At 38.2% G+C, this 19,789-nt stretch overlaps 1 protein-coding gene across 1 annotated transcript in view; it reads left to right on the top strand.

The window, feature by feature from the left end:
• Positions 1-19,789, top strand: part of KCNK2 (potassium two pore domain channel subfamily K member 2) — a 231,229-nt gene that overhangs the window by 53,757 nt on the left and 157,683 nt on the right. The window lies entirely within an intron of this gene.

Genomic DNA, 19,789 nt, shown 5'->3' with positions numbered 1-19,789 from the left:
TTGCAGGTGATTGAAACAGCTTATGCTTTAATTCGAGGTGAGATAAGAAAACTTTGGATTATTTTGAATAGATTTGGTAATATAAAAACAAGATATTATTTTAAGTAAACAATATGCTCTCCTGCAAACAGATAACATTTATTATTATTTCTAACATTTAATAATTTATTCATCCAGCAAATACTCATTAAGTACCTACTATGTGCCAGGTGACTGCCCTAGCCCATGGGAATATTGCAGTAAATAATATGGATATGATATTTCCTGTCATGGAGCTTACAGCACAGCAGGTGAGACAGGTGAAAAATGAACAAGTAACATAATTTCAAATAGAGATGATGAATGTAATCACACCAAAAATTAACACAGGGTGAAACCAGTGAAACTAGAGAATCATGGATGGCAGGAGGTTGGTTCTAGGTGGTGGTAGAGTGAGCACTTTCCAATGTAGCAAGAAACCATTGGAAGTTTTTAAGAAGATAAAGGACATAACTTGATTGCAGTTTTAAAAATATCACACTGCCTACAGAGCAGAGGATGGACTGACAGGATGCAATGGAAAATGACTGTGGTGGTCCAAGTGAGAGAAGCTGGGGCTTAGATCTAGTTCACATGATGGATTCTGTGGGAGACATTCAGATTCAGGATAAACTTTGGAATTTCAGCTTTCAGGACTTGCTATTAGATTCAGTGGTTCTCAACAGGGGGTGATTTTCAACCCCAGGGGATATTTGAAAAATGTATGCTGACATTTTTTGGTCATAACTGTGGAGGTGCTACTAGCATACAGAGGCCAGAGATGTTACTAAATATCCTAAAGTGAACAGGAGAGCCCCCTACAACAGGAATTACTAGCCCCCTAAAATGTCAAGAGTGCCAAGGTTGAGAAACCTTGGATTAGAAGTCGTGGGAAAGGATTGTAGATTCCTAGGTTTGGGACATCAGCAATGAGAGAATAGTATTTATTAGTCATTTATTTTTGTGATGAGGAAGAATGGAGGAGGAACAGTTTTGCATCATGACTATTGGGTAGAATTAAATAACATATGATAGATGAGCATAATTGTGGATATTTCTCTTGAGTTTTTGCCAGAGTACCAGATTCCTCTTTTTTCTGTTCTGTAAACAGTAGTTATGTCAAAGTTGGATGGTTGGATGCAGGAGATGAGCAATAAGTTACTCATTTTCTCCAAAGTCAGAGGATGCAAACTTCTCATGTTCTCACCTGCAGGTTTTTTTGGTTTCTTTTCTTTTCTTTTCTTTTTTAAAATTAAATTAAATTAAATTTTAAGTTCCAGGATACACGTGCAGGACATGCAGGTTAGTTCAGCCATTTAACGATAAGATTGTGGCTTCCATCTGTAAAATGCAGGCAAGATGAACAAATCCATGGAAAGACATGAAAACCAAACTCTCAGAAGAGAATGCTACACGTCTCCTGGAAATTCTCCTGGGATAAGGGTGACAGTGACTGATACATCTTCCCTAGGTATTCTGGGTGGTGGGCAGAGAGATAGCAGAAATGAATTAGTCAGCTGACAAATGTTTGAGGCCCTAGTGTGAGCCTGGTGAACCTGGGTTTAGCCATTGGGAACTTTGTTGACTAAGCAGTAAATGAACAAATGAACAGACAAGTGGGTGATAAGAGATAAAGTGGACAAGGCAAATTAAAACAGGTTGTGGAAGATGTTAAATGTACAAGATATTGAAAGTTTTTTTGAAGAGAGAATTCCTCTGGAAAAGTGATATTTCTATGCTTGAACTCAAATCACAACTGCAACCAGGAAATTCTAGAAAATGAAAAATTGAAAAATAAATGAATGCTTCCTCTCTTTTGCATTGTGTTTCTAGCTTACAAAGGTAGAGCAAAAGCATTAGATAGATATTTTTGAACGCAGTACAATCCCTGGCTGAGGCAGGCGGATCGCTTAAGGCCAGGAGTTCGAGACCAGCCTGGCCAACATGGCAAAACCCTGTCTCTACTAAAAATACAAAAATTAGCTGAGCATGTTGACACATGCCTGTAATCCCAGCTACTTGAGAGGCTGAGGCAGGGGAACCTCTGGAGCCGGGGAGGTAGAGTTTGCAGTGAGCCAAGACCATACCCCCGCACTCCAGCCTGGGCGACAGAGCAAGGCTCCATCTCAAAAAAACAAACTACAATTCCTGACTGTTGTGCTTTGAGTGTATTGAGGATTTTAAAGCTGTGTTTTCTCAGTTAATCAAAATGGGTTTTCACCTTAAATAAATGATAGCATAGACACCATAAGACACAAGTCTGTAATTTTTGAGCCGCAGCTATATTACTCGAGCTGTGCTATTTCTGTAGGTATTAATTCATGATTAAAGAAACCTATGATTGCCGAGATTTCCCTTAATGCAGAGTTGTCAATGTCATGTTCTTTGGTGGAGAGGAATTTGGTAGTTAGAAGACTGTTAAAGGGAGTTTTGAGTCTTTCTCCACCAAGTCTGTAAGAGTAACTTACACCAGCTCCTTTTAAACATTAGCTCTGACTGCAGAAACCCCCAGGCCAATTTGGAAAACTGTTGAGAGTTTTTCAAAGGCTCCTTTGTTTTCAGGACCATCCCTGCACCAGGAACACATAATTCATCACATGAGTATAAAAGGTGCTATATTCTGTTCAGTGTACAGGGAACTTAGCTTCTTCACACATATATCAAATGCATGTTTGAGATTTTTGATTCTCCTGTAGGCTGCACTGCACACCCACTACTGTTCTACCCAGCTTTGCTGGGGACAGGAAAGCACCAACCATGAGTTACTGTGCAGAGGGAAAAGTTTGCAAGTTCTGTGTCAAGGTAGCTGGTGTGTTTTTCTATAAATAATAAGTGATAATGCAAACCATATAAATCTGTGGAGACAATGAAAATATGACCTGAATGGAGACAGGTTTTGAGTTATAAGGGGGAAATATTTAGCATTTTTCTACACAAGCCAATGAAGGCTTGTTCAAAAAGACTCTTCTCAGTGCATGTGTACTTTAAATTGTTTTTCATTTTTTCTAATGTATTCTTCCCACAAGGATTGTTTCTACTTGTCTTTACCAAATACTATGAATGTTCATGAAACCATATCATTAAATCACTAATTTGAACATTGAGCACACAATTCAAGTGTTAAATCACTAATTTGAATAATGAACATAGAATTAAAATTCTGTGGTAATTGGATCAGATGAATTGCTTATTTAAGCACATTATATGAATATCATAACTTATTAAATCTAAAATACATGGAAATTCTGAAAGTTTTGACCTTTTAAATAACTAGTTTGTGTTATTTTAAAAGTATCTATGGTACTTTGTCTCTTAAAATATACTACCAGTATACCTGGGTACACAGCAAAGAAAGACTTAAGATTTATCACTCTTTGATACTTTGTCTGTTTATGACACCTTTACACAAATGTCTTTTATGTCCCAATCACTGTTTGCAATTAGAAATTCTCACTACATGCTCAGAATGTGTCCCCATTTCACAGAGGCTATGCCACATGTCAGTTCTTCATGAATACGAAGTAAGCTATGAAAAAGAACTAACAAAGGAATGTTGCACGGCTCACTCGTTTTAAACAAGATGCAGTACGGCATCCCCACAGAACTGCTTCTGTAGCTTCAGGTACATTCTCAGGAGCTCATGTAGGTAACAGAGGAAAGGAACCTGCTTTTTTGGTTACTGGTTGAAAAGCTTTCATTTTATTATGAGGAAGTAAAACAGGCCCCAGGATGCCCTTTACAGCTTCCTATACTCTTTAAGGTCTCACTTTTCTCCGCTTGAATAAAGACAGAAAGTTTCCTACTCTTTCTTCTTTTCATGCTTTCTTCCCACCCTCCATCCATTGCAGTTCAAACCTTTTGCGTCGTGGTTGGATTTCTGTATCTGGTAGGAATGTTTGTTAGGTCTAGCAGAGGAATGCTTGGCACCTGCCATTGACCTTTTGATGTACTTGAGAAATGGCTACAACCAATGAACATGGAAATTTAAATTCAGTGATCATACATGGCATCGTCCTTGATGGATTTCTCCCTTGTGGCACAGAAAACTCCTGGAGATTTATCTGTTATGTACAATGGCTCGTGGGCTGCAAATTCTAAAGTACACATTTAAAGCCTAAGGCCACCTCAAAGATAAATTCATCTGTGTTTCATTTTTAAAAATATGTCATCCGGGAGCGGTGGCTCACACTTGTAATCCCAGCACTTTGGGAGGTCGAGGTGGGCAGATCACCTGAGGTCAGGAATTCGAGACCAGCCTGACCAAGATGGAGAAACCCCGTTTCTACTAAAAATACAAAATTAGCCCGGCGTGGTGGCACATGCTTGTAATCCCAGCTATTCAGGAGGCTGAGGCAGGAGAATTGCTCGAACCCAGGAGACGGAGGTTACGGTGGAGCCGAGATCGCACCATTGCGCTACAGCCTGGGCAAGAAGAGTGAAACTCCGTCTCAAAAAAAAAAAAAAAAAAGAAAGAAAAAAAAAGAAATTCATATTACCTGAAGGAGTGACTTATAAAGACACTAAAAATAAAAGAAAACTAGAGGCATAAGGTTATCTAGAGTAGTTTGTTGTATATATGAACTGGGAGGCGGAGGTTTCAGGGAGCCAAGATTGTACCACTACACTCCAGGGAACAGTGCGAGAGTCTGTCTTAAAAAAAAAAAGAAGAGAAATGAGTTAATACAATAATGCCATAGTCATCTAAATGTTTTAATGTATAAAACATTTGTAAAGGATAATATCCACTCTTTTTTTTTTTTTTTGGTAGTGATGGGGTCTCCTTATGTTGCCCAGACTGGTCTTACACTCCTGGGTTCAAATGATCCTCCTGCCTCAGCCTCCTGAAGTGTTGGGATTACAGGCATGAACCATCACATTCAGTCATCCACTCTATTTTCAAGGCAGGATGTACACGAGGTAAAAAGTTCAGTCAGGCTGCGGAGACCACAGAACCACATTCAAACCCTGTTTACTATCCCAGAAACTGAACTGCTTTATAGGTAGAATAGGAATAGTATGAGTATTTATCTAAAATGTTTATTTAAGAACTTCATGTGAATGACTTAACATCTATTTAGCTAAGAGTGAGTTTGTGTAAGTTTATTAATTTCCCTTTCATTCTTCTTTAAATGTATACACCGTTACTCCTTTCCTAAACCTGCCCCTAGCCATTTCCTAGCTGTGTTCATTGTGTTCCCTATTAACCAAAAGTTGGATTAAGCCCACGCTTAGGACAATAGCAAACCAGAGGTACAAATTTGTTTTTGTTTTTGTTTTGTGTTTTTTTTTGGGGGGGAGTGAAGTTGAGATATGTATATTTAAGCATAAAAGAGTTGTAGGATAATCATTTTTTTAAAAAGATGCAAAATGATCTTGTGCTTATAAGCCTGGTTGAGCATGTGACAAATGTCCCATAAATGCAGAGGAACTGAACTGGAGGTCAGGGCAGGAGGAGTAGACGCTCTGCAAGCAGCGTGGCTTTCAGTGTGACAGCTGAGGCAGGACCCACATGGGTGACAGTGAAATATATGGTTTCTGCCTCAATCTGTCTCTGTACATTAGGAACGGTGATTTTGTGAAGTGGAAGCTACAGTGATCTGCTTTTATGTTGACTCCGCCACTGAAGTTCTTTCTGCTCGAATAGTCTATGGCTTCTATTTTCTGTTTATAATAGAAAATTCCATATTAACAATGGCAAGATGGGAGAAACAAAGGTAAGAGAAGAAAGTTGGGGGGCTGTGTCAGGGAGAGAAAGGGCAGTGCAGGAAGGAGAAGGGTGCTGTACAGCAGTGGAGGACAGGATGAGAACACTGGCTTCAGAGTCAGACAGACCTGTTTGCACATTTTGGCTCTGCTCCCTGGCCTGGCAACTTTGGGCAAGCTGCTTCATCTCACCAAGCCCAAAGGTACCTATCAAGGGGGTTAATCATATCTTCCGTACAAGGAAGTTGCAAGAAATAATTCAGACAATAAATGTGTACAGTTTAGTGCTCAGTGAAAAATAGTGGCAGTGAGGGTGATGGTGAAGGGGTGCTGACAATATGATGATGAGGATGATGAAGGGCAAAACTGAGAACAATAAAGAGATGGAGAAGCAGCCCCAGGAGTAGGGAGTGGGAAAGTAGACTATGAAGAATTAAACTGGAAAAGGAGAACATGAGAAATTTATTTTTGAATGCTGGTGGACCTAACTGAAGCTTTGCCTCAAGCTCTCTTCAAAGGGTGCCATCTCTTTATCCTTCTCATGGTCATGTGCCTTCACTAGATAAATACCTGCGATTCACCTATTGACTGGTTGGCAGAGGTCCTCACTCCTCATGTTTGCGACCTTTTCCCCCTTCCTCTTTTCCTTTTAGGAGATACAGGATTACATCTTGCACTTGTGTCTTTTAGCAGCAGGAGCTGAGAGTTAACTGACGACGGAATCCAGGGCCGTTTAGTTACGCAGATTGGAGATGGATACATGCTTTTCCTCCTCTATACATCTTTTCAGATAACTCCAAAAGAAAATAAATTATTCCTGATTCCTCTTTCCCTCACCCATCAATAAATTCTAAATCCTGTTATTTTTACTTCCAAATCCCAGTTACTTGGGAGACTGAGGCAGGAGAACTTCTGGAGCCTGGGAGGTGGAGGTTGCAGTGAGCCAAGACCGTACCCCTGCACTCCAGCCTGGGCGACAGAGCAAGACTCCATCTCAAAAAAACAAAGTGCAATCCCTGACTGTTGTGCTTTGAGTGTATTGAGGATTTTAAAGCTGTGTTTTCTCAGTTAATCAAAATGGGTTTTCACCTTAAATAAATGATATCATAGACACCATAAGATACAAGTCTGTAATTTTTGAGCCGCACCAATAGTATTCGAGCTGTGCTAAATGCATCTGCTTTCTGTTTCTACTACTATCTCACTACCACAAGGATTTCTATAATGACCTTTGTTTCCATTTTTGGCTCCTTCAATCTTTCTTCAAAGATAAAGTCACCCCCCACTTCCAATTAAACCTTTGCAATGACTTCCCTTTGTACTATGTTTAAAATCAGAACCCTTTCTCCTTGTTTATAAAGCCCTACATAATCGCCCCCCGACCTTTCCAATTTCATTCCACTTTTCTCCTTTCAATCTACCCTGGAGCCACAGTGAAGATGTTTTTCTCTATGGTTCTTGAACTTGCCAAGTGTTGTTCTTTTCCCCTTTAGGGCCTTTTGAATGCCTGTTTCTTTTCTTTCTTATCTTCATAGCCAGACTCCTTCTTGTCATCCTGATTTTATCTTAGAAGTCACTCTCTGAGGGGCTTTAGATTACCACTCCACGTGAAAGTCACTCAATCTTTTGAGTCACACTCCACTATTTTGTTTCTTTACATGAGCTCTTCTCACTTGTTTTTCTGTTGTGTGTATGTACATATGTGTGTGTGTGTGTGTGTGTGTGTGTGTGTGTGTATTTCTCCCTGTCCCTAGAATTTAGCTCCAGGAGAGCAGAGGCCTTGCCCATCTAGTTCACAGAATCTTTCCCCAGTGCCAAGAGATGTGTCCAGCATATAATCTGAACCTAATTATTACTTTAGTGAATGCCACTGAATTAACGATTTAACTTCTGAACACAGAATCCTTGCCAGTATTTGAAATTTATAGGTAATCAACACTATATTTAAGCCAATAAGTCTGAAAGCCTTCCGAGTGCTCCCTTAATTTGGTAAATTAGTAATAAGTAAAATTTGCTAAGTCAATAGTCATAAAAATAACATGATATACTATATAGAGAAAAATATTAACAAGATATTTTCTATTTTCAATGTACACACAGTTCTCCCAAGTCAGCTCAAGGTATCCATCTGCCTTGGGGTGTAATTGGGATTAGAAATGTTTGGAGACTGTTGAAAGAGAAAGGATTTTCTAAAATTCTATAGTTCCCATTTCATGGTTCAAAAGGCATGGCCCAACTAGATCACAGAATTTTATTTATGGGCAACAAGAAGAGGAAGTAAAAGAAAAGGCTGTGTTATCTGGGCCTAGACAAGGGGAGAAAGATAGAAAAGAAGAACTGGGAGGTAGAAGGTCAGAACCCAGAAATGCATCCTCTTCTCTCCTCTGGTCTGAACCCCAGGACTTCAGATGTGTGTGTTACACAAGCCTGGGGAATACCCATGGCTGAGGTTCTCTGGCTTCTGTTCCCTTTTAGCCAGGAGACCCTCCAGCAGGGAGGTGCTGAGGCAATGTAGACAGATGGGCGTGGGGCTTCTGATGCAGTTGACGGCAAGTCAGCATGGCCAGGGACATGGAGTGTCCAGGTTGCGTTAGAAAGTAGAGGTACTCTCTCCTCTTATTTGTGATATTTGCTCCCTTCACTTTCCCTGTGGCCCAGGTACTGAGGTGAGAGCCAACAGGCCTGCCCTGGACCTGTAGACTTGGCAGAGATTCAGTCTGCAGTGCCAGCCAGAAAGCGCTGAGAGGAGGCTAAATGAGCAGGCAGGACCTCATCCACAACTAATCAGAGAAAAATGAGTCTAGATGTATTGGCCAGAGGAGTCAAGGGGAGATGCTAGCAGCAGGCTCCAGGAAAGACCAAGCTGACACTTCAGAGGCATCAGCTAATGCACAACGAAGGTGTGGTATGACCAATTGTTTCTATTCTCCTACTACCAAGAGATGAGGTAAACATTTTCTTATAGCCTAGACACTGTCTTTGAGAGGATCAAAAGAAGAAAAGAGTCTGAATGCCAGTGCAAATACTCCCAAAGGACTGAGTAACACATAGATGCGGGGTATACATTATTGGCTCAAAAATATACTTTTAAACTTAATTGGATCCAGCTTCCTTTTAAGAAATGTTCATGCCATGTAGGAGGTGAGGGCTTTGAGGAAGATCAGAGGAGCTGTAGAAAAAAATTATGAATCTATATTTATCTACATGCCCGAGAGTGGTGTGAGTTACTTTTGTATCATCTAGTTCACAGTGTTCACCTGAAACTCACTTTTGTTCTGATGATTTGGGTGTTCATTGAATATAAATTACCTTCTCTATAAAATATGAGACTAGTAATATTAGCACAGAATCTGGTTTCTTAGGTACATCACTATAAAAATATGAAAGAATAAATTTGGGAACACAATGAACTATTTAAGCTAAATATTATGATTGTACAACTAGAAGATTATATATTTTTAAAATTTCTAATTAAGTTTTCTGATTACAGAAGACATGAATGTTAGGAAAACTTGGATCACACAACTGTATATTAATAGAAATATATACCTTCAAAAGTAGTATTTAATGTGTATATAATATACAACAATGTATAGATATTACGATTTTTTGACCATTGCTCTAATGATAAACATAAACTTACTACACCATTTTTCCTATTAGAAATACTTCTGTGTATACATAAAACTTTGCAATTTTATCTAATCAGTCAGGAAATGGTAACATGTTAACTAGCTTATACGAGAATGAAAGTTCAGTATTAATGGATTTGCCGTTACCACCAAGTATCAACATCAAACAATATGGCCTATGTTTAATTCTCAAAATGTTTTGAAGCATCTGCTTTCAGCTTTCATGTAAAAAAAAAATCAAGTTTGTCATTCTTTAAATTTTGAAATTAGTTAGAAGTGTGAGTTTCCCAGTATTTATATGGTTTATTTCTTTTTCAAATTGAGTTTCAATGTTCCTCTTAAAGGAACTTTGGTTTTTTTGGGAGGAAGGGGTTCAGAAATAAGACTATCACATGTTTCTAGGTTTAAAAGTTAAAAGAAAAAAATCTCCAAGCAAAGAACAAGTATTTTAATTGCTTTATTGGCATGGGATTTTTGTGATTCAAAAATCATTTATAAAACTTAAAAAAGAAACTTCTGATAGTCTGTCAAATATGCAAATAGTCTTATGGATTAAAAGTTAATTCACTAGCAGCAACTCTTGGGGCCTTCATATAAAAATATTTTAGAGTTAATTTTGTAGTTTGGATAATTCAACAGATTTAAAAGGGAAGTAAATTTTTTAAAAACCAATTCAGAATAAAAATGATCGTCCTTGTTGCTAGTTTTAATAATAAAGGGTAAGACTGAGATGCCATAGCTCAGGATGCTTCTTAGAGCAAATTATGTAGGAAATTGTCTAGGGGTAGGAGGAATAAAGAAGGAATAATTAGTGGATTTCATTTATTTTATTTTTAAAAGGAAATCATCTTGGAATTATAGATTGATTAATTATACACAGACTGTAAATTCTAAAAATTATTAATAAATTATACAACAGTTTGAAGTAATTTACAATATAATAATAAATGCTAACAATCTTCAACACAATATTATGATTATAATGGTAACACTCTCCCTTTCTGCTCTAACCAATACACAGCTTTCATTAAATACCAGACAGGTCTCTGACAGAGTTAATTGTCTAAGCCTGTTCAAAAGGCCAAAAATTGCTCTCTGGGAATAAAAAACATTATACTGAAAACCAAAGACAAGATAAGAGTCTGGGCTTTTATTTGAAGAGAGGAGATGAATGCTGGGCAGCAAACAAAGGCAGTCAGTACTGGTTTGAACTTTTTTTTTTAATGTACCACTTTGGATCAGTTTAAACCATTTCAGATATGAAGAAGGCATGTGCTCAGCTCATGAGCAAAACTTGTTTAATCCTATGGCTAGTACTTTAGCTAGTCTACAACATTAGATATTTACACACAGGTAGAGCACCCTGGGAAAATGAATATGGTATCAGGCCTCAAAACAGGGCAACCTCTAAGGGGAAGGTGAGATGAACATAGAAACAAGAACTCTATGCCTGAAATGATTTAGATAGTAAGTGATTTAGATACTATCTAAATCATTTCAGGCATAGAGTTCTTGTTTTAGGCTTAGAGTTTTATTCACGATAATTAGATGTGGGATGGGCTAAAGTTAATTTCATCACTATCGAGAGAGAGTTGGCTACAGAACTGTGCAAATAAGACCACAGAAGATTTGTTTAAATTAAAGGCCTGCTTTTATATTTCTTTGGTATTTTTAATTTTTGCTGATTCCAAACTCATTTATTCACTCTTTAAACATGTATTACAACACTAACTCAACTAGCTGTTGGCTGCCGGTCAGAAATTTTGAAATACAAGAAGGAAAAGATAGAGACCCTGATTTTATAGGAGAATGAACACACCAGAAAACCATGACTACATACAATATAGTGGGATAAGAATAAAAAGGATAAACTTGGGTCTAGAAGAAGGATTCCAGAAAGGTTCCTGTGAGTGAAGAAAAAACAGGGAAAGCAATGATCAATCTTGGAAGGAATTTTGAAGGTTGAGTGCAAGTTAGCCTGACGGATTTGGATCAAGGAGTGAGAGAATGAAGAATGACAGAGTGGTCTGTTTGTGGGAACAGTAAGCAATAAACAATAATAAAGCTGGGAACTAGGGTACTGCAGCAGCAAGGTGGAATACAAAGCTGGAGAAACATGCGATTGAAGAACCTTCTATTTCTTGCCAGTAGCTTGAATTTTAACCCTAAGGTTGTGAGAAACCACTAGCAGATTTTCAGCTGGATTGTACTATTGTCAGAGCTGTAGTCTGACCACAGCAAGGAGAAAAGATTAGAAACAGATACGGTGGTGGCAGGGGCACCAACGTGGAGACTACTGCAGTCACCCAGGTGAACAGGATGAGGTAATAGGTCCATTTTACTCACTTGTCCCCATCCACATCTCCATAAATTCTTGCCTTTTGGATTTTCTACTCAACATATCATGAGTACCTGAAAGCTACTTTCTCCTGCTTGTTCAGGGAGGAACTGTGCTAACAATAATAATACCATTACATTCTCTAAGGAAGACCTCCTTGAAATGCACCTATAGCGTCTGAAAGAAGCAATGATCATAAATTAACATACCATGTTAGCTAGTCCTCTCTTGCTCAGACTCCTCTGAAAGAATGGCATGCAGAGCAGGTCACTTGTGATTGGGGTGAGAATAGAGGAGAGGTAGAATACATGGTACATTAGCCTTCTTTTCCTTAAAAGAGTGTCACACTGAGGGTCCTGGCATGCATTAGAACCGGAGGGATAGGGTAGCAAATGCAAATGGAAAAAGAAAGCAAAGAAACAGAGCTCCCTTCACAATACTTTCAAAGGGAAACCAAAATTAACAGCTGGTTAGATTTGTAAAGGTCATAGATAAAGTGTCACCAGAGGGGCAAGAGGCATACAGAGCATGTCTGGAAAGATTTTATGGATGAAATCGCTTGAGCAGAGTTCAAACGTAGGAAAAGTACTGTGATGTGTGTATGAGGGGAATGTGTGTGTGACAAGACTGAGGAAAAATAAATCACTGTTAGCTACCAGGTTTTTAGCATTTTTTGATTGTAATAGAAAGAAGCTATGTTGATTCACTTGTGGTGGTGCAAAGAAAATTACAGAAAGGAGATTCCATGTGAAACATTTACACTAAAGTACCGCTTTTTCCTGTAACATCTAAAATATCTTGATAACTGAGACAAAATGTGTCAGTTTTGCATTTTCAACAATATTTTGTGCTATAATGCCTCAGGGATGTGTGTGTGTGTGTGTGTGTGTGTGTGCAATATGAATCCAACCAAAAAAATAAAAATAAATACAATTGAATTTCATGTAATTCAGAAAATTTAGAAACTGCCCAAGTCCTAGACAGGATGTTTGACTGCATCACTTTGATGATGAGGCTGCAGTATCCAGTGCCTGGATTCCGTAAAAGGCACCATTTGCTTCTCGGGGTGATTCCAACAGGCCTGGACTTCCTCAGTATTTTCCAGGGAGCTCACTACTCAGACATAGAGCTGATCCATAAAGAAATGCAGGTAACACAGAAAACCACGGCTTGGTATACGCACAGCTGGCACCTGGGTCAGGGAAGAAGAGGATGATACCATCTAAGAGTATGGTTTTCAGAGAGCTGAGAAATAGCGGCCACTCTGTTTTTCTTAAACATCAAGGCCAAGCTTCATTGACAGCACAGTTGTTTTATATTGAAATGTCCAGTCTGAAGTCCGTATCTTGTCATTATATTATATTATTACATTCCTTTGCCATTCCAAACAGAAAAGGTTCTAACTTTCTCTTCCTCCCAATTTCTTGCTCCTATGTGCCCTCTTTATTTCTTGTGTTTGTGGGATGTCACAGTATTGTATTAAAGTGTTTAGACATTAACTGTGTTTTGTCAAACAGATTCATTTGTTATTTGATTTGGGGAATCTTTGAAAGCAATACAGGATTTAAACATCTTAGGTATTTCAATATAATGTTTATTTAAAGTAGTTCTAAGTTGGAAAATTAGATGGTATATAATCAAGGCTTTGTTTTCTTACTCTCACATATCTATCTAAATACTTTCAGAAAATATTTTAAAAATGTCTTGTAAACAGAACTTTGAAAATGGAACAAGATTTTTAGGGGCACTCCTAATTTGTAGAAGCCCTGAGATAAATCTTCCAAAATCAGTGCCTGTCATCTGTTTTATCTGTTTCCAAAGTTTGATTTTGTACATGGGTATCTTTAAATATGTATACTTGTGAACCAGAAGTTATGGAGAAACTTATATGCTCTTTAAATTTCCCCAAATGACTTAGACTTGGTTGTTAGCCTTACCCAAATATTCAGAAAAATAAAGAAAAGGAGGAAGTGAAGTTAAGCATCAAATTCATGAATTAAGATATGAAATATATTTATTGGATCATTTAGGACCTCAAAACCAAAGTTCTTTCCTTAGCAGTGATTATCTGGTTACTGACTAGAGGTAAATTATGACTTCTTAATGTCTCAGTTTCACGTTAAATGAGAATTAGGCGCCCAGGAGCCACATGGTATAAGGAACTTTGTGAAGGCAAAAGATTTTAGGAACTTGTTAATGTGATTACCTACCAAGTCTCTCTAAGTCACTACTTTGTTTTTACAAATGTTATATATCTTTATTAGATGGCAAAATTTGGACACCTTGCATCAGTAACCCATGCTTTGACTTGGTCTGGCTATTGATAAGATATATGTTTTTGAAAGAAAAGTGGGACGAAAGAAAGCAAGGATCTCTCTTCTAAAATTGCAAAGAAAGCCAGAGGTAATGACATGGGTCTTTAGTCCCACCTTCTCAGGAAGCTAAACTGGGAGGATTGCTTGAGCCAGAAGCTTGAGTCCAGCCTGGACAAATGGTAAGACTCTGTCTCTAAAAATTTGATGAAGCTGGAAGCCATTATTCTCAGCAAACTATCACAAGAACAGAAAACCAAACACTGTATGTTCTCACTCGTAAGTGGGAGTTGAACAATAAGAACACATGGATGCAGGGAGGGGAACATCACACACCAGGGCCTGTCGGGAGGTGGGGTCTAGGGGAGGGACAGCATTAGGAGAAATATCTAATGCAGGTGATGGGTTGATGGGTGCAGCACGCCACCATGCCACCTGTATACCTATGTAACAAAACTGCACATTCTGCACATGTACCCCAGAACTTAAAGTGTAATTGAAAAAATATATAACTGATGTTCAATAATTGTCTGTTTGAATAAAAGAATAAGTGCACAAAATAATTGATAAAAACATGATACAAGTATTTAAAAGGCTACCAAATTTACTCCTGTATTCCTGTTTATTTTGGCTACTGAATGTAGCCAAAATCAGTATGGATACTGAGAAATACTATTTAATAAAGACATAAATTAGACTTTTAAAAAAAAATCAAAGAAAGAGAATCCACCTCTTTTTCTTGCCAGTGCTCAAAAGTGAGTGTGAATCTGGTGACTGTGGGGCTGTTTTTGGTGTAGCTCTTTGGGCCAGCCTGCCAGGTGGTTCAAGCCTGCCTGTCATTTCTGATTCCTGGCTCTAAACTCAGGATTTTTTGCTTCCATGCAGTAGTCAGTAGAGAGGGCTGACCAAGGTAGTCTGAAAGTGTGAAAATGTGTGAAAAAGACTCTTTGCCCCCTTTTTTTTTTGCCTTGGAATCTTCTTTTATTTTTTATAACTTCAGGCCAAGTAGTAGATTTTGAAGGATAAAGATTTTTACTCTAAATTTGATTAGGGAAAATGTATCATTCAGAAAAAGCTCTGCGTGCCTCAACATGAGTCAATCTTGACAACATACATTTTCAATGAAAAAAAGAAAGTTGAAAAGAATTCATATGATGTAATTTTTGTAAATTTTAAAACACTTTATATTTTTAAGGTCGCATACATACATCAGAAAAATACATTTATTCCCACAAGAAAGAATAAAACCAATTCCAGGAGAGTGGTTTATTTTGTGGAGAGGGGGAAATAAAAAATAAACGGGGTGGGCTGGGCTGAACTGGAACTATGGCTGTAACTGTTTTTCCTCAAAAAAGGAGGAAATCTATCTAAAGCAAATCTGCCAACTGTTAGTACTTTTAACATCCAGGTTGATACTATTTTCAGTTCTTTTTTTGTACTTTGAAATATTTACTAATTAGACATTTACATAATTCATGTATCAAAATATCACAAGTATTCCATTAAGCAGGTACAATTTTTATTTATCAATTTTAAAAATTACATGATATATATAATTTTTTTTAAAAGTCTGTGAGGCTGCTGAAATAGTTTGAGAATCTACCATGCATTAGACATTGAGAACACAAATATTAGGGTTATGGGGACTCTACCTGAAGGACTTCATTGTCAAGATGGGAGAGGGATATAGCAAATACTCCCAACAAAACGTGATGGTCACAATCGTGTTATATGTAATGGCTTTTAAATAGAATGATTGACTTTATAATGACCCTTTCCTAGAAAACTTTAAGGAAATCTAGGTCAGAGTCATGGCAAAAACATAATCACATTTGTCAAATTTTTAAAAATTTACTTTCTTGGGAGGCCAAGGCGGGTGGATCACCTGAGGTCAGGAGTTCAAGACCAGCCTGGCCAACATGATGAAACCCTGTCTCTACTAAAAAAAATGTAAAAACTAGCCGGGTGTGGTGGTGGGTGCCTGTAATCCCAGCTACTTGGGAGGCTGAGGCAGGAGAATTGCTTGAACCCAGGAAATGGAGGTTGCAGTGAGCCGACACAGTGCCACTGTACTCCAGCCTCGGTGACAGAGTGAGACTCCGTCTCAAAAAAAAAAAAATTACTTTCATATTTAATATTTCAAACTAATTGCAAACAAAATATTGTTAATGAGAGATCCTCAAAATACAACTAGGAAATGCTCCCATGTAATTTATTTCAAGAAATGTTATGTAACTTAGCATATGTTTCTGTATGGTCTCTTCCAAGTCTGTTGTCTTTATGTTTCTTTTCCTTTTTTTTTTTTTTTTTAATTTTTTGGAAATGTATCTTCCCAGCTAGATATCCAACTTTTCAGTGAGGGCTATCTGTTTTTCATATATTAATCACCCACTCTCTGGAGCGTTTGGTGTAGTACTATATAAATGATATTAATAGTTCAATTCTTATGTAATTCCTAGTATGTGTTATGAGAACATAGTAAAGGGGTACTCAACCCCAAACTGAATTTTTGGGGCCACTGTCACCAGATAAGACATGTGGAGTTAAGATCCACATTGCCAGAAATACACAGGTACAATATATGAAGAATATAATGCCACATATGAAAATGGTACAGGGAACATCCATCACTTCAGGGGAAAGAAACACTATAGTTGATTATCAAGAAGGTTGGCAGGGCATTCTGGAATCTGAACAATGCACTACTGGGTCTCAGTGGGAAACGCTAAACACTAAACAAGTTTTTTTGTTTTGTTTTTGTTTTTCACTCAACAAACAAAAATCAAAAAACTTAGCATTCCATTGTTGGGGTAGATACAAAAATAAACAAACAAAAATATAATTTATTCTATTAATAGCTGCAGTTGGTGGCTTATAGATTTTCACTGGCAATTGTTCAAAGTAGAACAGTAAACATTTGACATCTCAGTCTTAATTAAGATGAGCATAATGTGATACTGGGGTGATAGGGATAAGGGACATGCCTGATAAATCTGTAAAGAAGAGACAGGTATAACATATGAGTCCTAGTAGTATATACATATTATACCTGTTGGCTTAATAGAAAAATCCCTTCCTGGGGCCCTTACTGTGTTTATATGTTATTTTCACACTTTGAGCCCCTTAGCAACTGACTAATTGGGGTTACAAAAGTTTTACTTTAACCGAAATCCTGTTTGTGGAAAAGTTTTATCAGTGTCCAGAAAACAACATTGATAACAATGAAAGGAAACAAAAATCAAGCAAACCCAAAGCATTTAAAGCAATCATGGTTGCTAAGGAGATGGAAAATAAAGTCAACACAATTTAATGGACAGTTTCAGATAGCAGCAGTGCAAATGTACTCAGGGAAATCTGAGTATGTCCATGGTAAAGAAGGTGGCATCCTCACATCTTTAACAGTGAGGATAGATGTGTAGACACCCAATGTAGCCTTGTGAACACCCCTATGTCTCTCTAACTGAACTGGCTCTCACCTATCTGCCCTTTGTTGGCTGCATCCTGGTAAGGACTACTCCCACATCGAGTTGTCTAGCAGAAGCTCCCTGCCCTAGGAAGGAGCTGTCTTAGTTGCAGGGTCCTCTCCTTTCTGGAACAGAGGGCCTGGAATTTGACTCCCTCTTTCGCAACCTGAATTATCTGATTTCTTCCTGAATTGCAATTGCTCATTTGATTCCTAAAAGCCAGCTTCCAGTGTTTTCTGAGCCAAGCCCCAGAGGATAATTGGCCTCCTCCTTTATGTGTTCTCTTCCCAGACCCATCTTCCTTCCCTCTTTCCGTGGTTCAGTGTTGTCAGTGGTAATACTAGTATTAATAGTGACTAATGTTTATTGAGTTCTGAATATATTTGGGTACTATTCTAAACACATTTTCAAATATTAACTCTTTTGGGTCTCATTAATAAGTTGGGGTTTATATAATTTTCAACCCTATTTTGCAGCTGAGGAAACCAAGGCACAACTAACAATTGGCTGGGCCCGAATCAAATCTAGGTAGTTCACAGTCTTTATCTGTAAACAATGCTGATATTCATGTGAATCTATGTTGTAATAGAATTACTTGGGATAATGAAGGTCATAGAAGGAACACAATGATTTTCAACGTACCCAAAGTCCCTGGTGTGAATTAAAGTGCTTTTTGATGATAAAAATCAATGGTTATGATGAAATCCTTCTTGGAGTTCGTAAGAACTGATGATTTTGTGTGTATTGGAGTAATGGTGGTTACTTACACCCATTCAAAAAATATTTGAATTCTCATCATATGCACTAAGAAATCAAAGAAGAATTCAGATGAGATGCTGTATTAGTCTGTTCTCATGCTGCTAATAAAGACATGCTCGAGACTGGGTAATTTATGTAGGAAAGAGTTAGGCCAGGCTCAGTGGCTCACTCTTGTAATCCCAGCACTTTGGGAGGCCGAGGTAGGCAGATCACGAGGTCAGGAGATCGTAGCCATCCTGGCTAACACGGTGAAACCCCGTCTCTGTTAAAAAAACATACAAAAAGAAATTAGCTGGGCGTGGTGGCAGACGCCTGTAGTCCCAGCTACATGGGAGGGTGAGGCAGGAGAATGGCGTGAACCCGAGAGGCGGAGCTTGTAGTGAGCCGAGATCGCGCCACTGTACTCCAGCGTGGGCGACAGAGCGAGACTCCGTCTCAAAAAAAAAAAAAAAGAAAGGAAAGAGGTTTAATTGACTTACACTTCCACATGGCTGGGGAGGCCTCACAATCATGGCTGAAGGTGAATGAGGAGCAAAGTCACGTCTTACATGGTGACAGGCAAGAGAGCTTGTGCAGGAGAGCTCCCCTTTACCATCAGGTTTTGTGAAACGTTTTCACTATCACGAGAACAGCACTGGAAAGATCTGACCCTATGATTCAATTATCTCCCATTGGGTCCCTCCCATGACACATGGGAATTATGGGAGCTACAATTCAAGATGAGATTTGGGTAGAGACACAGACAAACCATGTCAGATGCATTCCTTCAGCTGCTCTATCAGCTTTCAGTTTAGTAGAGGAAGCCAGACATATAGACAAAAAGACACACGGCATGAAAGATGCTATGAGCATACATCAAGACACATGCAATTATGATCAAATTCATCAGAGGTAAAGAAGAGGGAAAGATTCACAGAGGAATATACACAGAATATATGATCAGGCAATTGTCCTAAGCAAATTAAATTAATGAAATCAATTATTAATCTAATTAAATTTTTCTAATTTATTTATTTTCTAATGTATGAAGAAACAGATTACACAGGAACCTGGGGCCAAGCTTAATTTTCCTCACCATATCACGTTTTTATTTAAATTATAGTTATCAGAATTCTGAACTAGCGGAGTTTCCATGCTGGTTCCAATTGTTCTCCCAATGGGTGTTTTGACACTCCATAAATATATTTGCATAATTGGCTATGTTAGTTCTCATGTGATTTTGACATGTTTTGTGATTCTGAAGGTCTGAGAGAAGCTTATGACAACCCTGAACCAACATTTTGTCCTCAGTTATTACCTAATCATGCACATTATCACATCAAGGGGTTATCAGGGATGATAGATGAGAGTGTCTATATTTTGAGTGACGGCTTAGGAAAGGTCAGAAGTGCTTTCTATAATATCAAGCCTTAAAACACTTCAGATGTGATTTCCGAACTGAGACCTGAATCAATATAAGAGCATTCCATGGTAACTAGGCTGCATCTGTTATGCTCCAGTAGCAGGCTGTTGCAGGACTAGAAACACATCCCCATCTGAAGCATCTAGTAGTGTTGCAGAAGT

This window comes from Papio anubis, chromosome 1, assembly GCF_008728515.1.
Source record: "Papio anubis isolate 15944 chromosome 1, Panubis1.0, whole genome shotgun sequence".
Taxonomy (NCBI): Eukaryota; Metazoa; Chordata; class Mammalia; order Primates; family Cercopithecidae; genus Papio; species Papio anubis.
Note: the sequence above shows the minus strand (reverse complement) of the source record. Positions and strands in the feature narration are given on the sequence as shown.